This window comes from Magnolia sinica, chromosome 14 (assembly GCF_029962835.1).
Source record: "Magnolia sinica isolate HGM2019 chromosome 14, MsV1, whole genome shotgun sequence".
Taxonomy (NCBI): domain Eukaryota; kingdom Viridiplantae; phylum Streptophyta; class Magnoliopsida; order Magnoliales; family Magnoliaceae; genus Magnolia; species Magnolia sinica.
The window spans coordinates 35,150,292-35,152,472 of NC_080586.1; the positions used below are offsets into that span (position 1 = coordinate 35,150,292).

Below are 2,181 nucleotides of genomic sequence, written 5' to 3' on the forward strand. Positions count from 1 at the left end.
CAACTTCATAATTCCATTCCTGCAATTTATGATTGCATTGGATGTGGCCAAGAATGGACGTCCTAAGATAACTGGGATTTGACTTGTAGGATTCTGGACAGGCTGAGTATCTAGAACAATGAAATCCACTGGAAAATAAAACTTATCAACCTGGATCAGCACATCTTCAATAATACCACGGGGCACCTTGACAGATCTATCAGCTAGTTGGAGTGTTATTTTGGTTGATTTCAGCTCACCAAGTCCTAGCTGCTCATACACAGAATATGGTAACAAATTGACACTCGCCCCTAAATCAAGCAATGCCTTCTCAATCTTATGATCTCCTATGACGCAAGAAATGGTAGGCGCTCCTGGATCCCTAAATTTAGGAGGGGTGTTGTGTTGAATCATGGAGCTGAGTTGCTCCGCAAGGAAGACCTTCTTATGAACATTCATCTTACGCTTTTGAGTGCATAAATCTTTAAGAAACTTAGCGTAAGCAGGAACTTGTTTGATAGCATCAAGCAGCGGAATGTTGATTTGCACTTGCTTAAACATGTCCAATATCTCATTAAAGTTGTTTCCTTTCTTAACCGGTGCCAGACGTTGAGGAAAAGGTGCTTTAGGCACATAAGATGGCACATGAGTGGTTCCTGGAGAGTCAGAGTGTTGTTGGACTTTGGATGCACTAGTATGTCTCTCTATTTCATTTTGATCTTCCGTATTGGACTTTGATTCTTCCCTAGGCATCTCTACTTTGTTCTCGATCTGTTTACCGGACCTAAGGGTAATGATTGATTTGGCTTGCTCATGATATTGTTCTTGGTTTGAATTAGAGCCAATCTCATACTGTCCTTTTGGATTTACCACAGGTTGACTAGGGAACTTGCCCTTCTCTCTCTCACTCAATGTGACAGCAAGTTGACCCAACTGTACTTCCAGCTTGGCAATGGATTGCGCATTTGCATGTAAACTCTGCTGGTTAGCTAGTAAAGTATGTTGGGTGTCTTTTTGAAATTGAAGTGAACTCTGCATAAAAAGATTGAGTGTATCCTCAAGAGATGGTTTCCTAGATTGTGGAGGCACTTGTTGATACTGTGAGAACTACTGAGGTTGTTGACTGCCAACTTGGGAGTAAGGTTGCATAGGAGGATTTCCAGATGGTCCTCCTTGTTGTGGTCCTTTTGCCCAAGAAAAATTTGGATGCCTAGCCCACCCTGGATTGTAGGTTTTCGAGTAAGGATTATTCTCAGTTCTCTGAAAGGTGTTCATAGCATGTACTTGTTCAGAGAGAAATTCTGAAAATGCTGAACTAGATGGACAAGATTGCGTAGGATGGGCAAGACTAGAACATATGGCACATGACTCGACTTGAGTTGTTTGTGGAGGTCCATTATTTAACATTAAAGCATCCACTTTCTTTGTCAGGCTATCAATTTTGGCATAAAGATCTGGCGTGACTCCTACCTCATATATACCACCTTTCTTCTGTGGTTAGGGACTCCTTTCACCTCTATTTGAGTAGTCCCATTGCTGGGAATTTTCACACAAGGTCTCAAAGAAATTCCACGCTTCAACATCACTTTTGGTCATGAATGACCCTCCACTGGTGGCGTCAACCATGCGACGGTTTTGGGGTGTCAGACCGTCATAGAAGTATTGAACTTGTTGCCACTTTTCAAAACCATGGTGTGGACATTTAAGAAGTCCTTCCATCTTTCCCAACATTCATGAAAGTGCTCACCCTCTTTTTGTGTGAAATTCGTAATTTCTCTACGGAGAGCATTAGTTTTGTGAACTGGGAAGAACTTGTTTAAGAACTTCTTAGACAGTTGGTCCCATGTAGTGATAGTCCCAACTCCTAGAGAATTCAACCATGCTTTCGCCTTATCCTTCAAAGAAAAAGGAAAAAGGCACAAACGGATCGAATCGTCTGAAAAGTTTTGGAACTTAAAGGTGGAGCAAATGTCTAAGAATTCTTTCACATGATGATATGGATCCTCCTTATTTGAACCATAAAAGGATGGCAACAGTTGTATGACCCCAGGTTTAAGTTCAAAGTGTGCTGCTGTGGTGGCAGGCAACACTATACATGAAGGCGCATTGAATTGGACAGGAGCTGAATAATCTCTAAGAGCTTTAGTTCCATTCTCTTCCGCCATTTCAAACAGGATGTTTCTAAATCTTCTATGAAAGGTT

The 2,181-nt window shown here is 41.5% G+C and overlaps 1 non-coding gene across 1 annotated transcript; it reads left to right on the top strand.

The window, feature by feature from the left end:
• Positions 1–1,663: 1,663 nt before the first annotated feature.
• Positions 1,664–1,766, top strand: LOC131226380 (small nucleolar RNA R71). The gene has a single exon (XR_009161769.1). It is a non-coding gene; the product is annotated as a small nucleolar RNA R71 (small nucleolar RNA).
• The last annotated feature ends 415 nt before the right edge of the window (positions 1,767–2,181 follow it).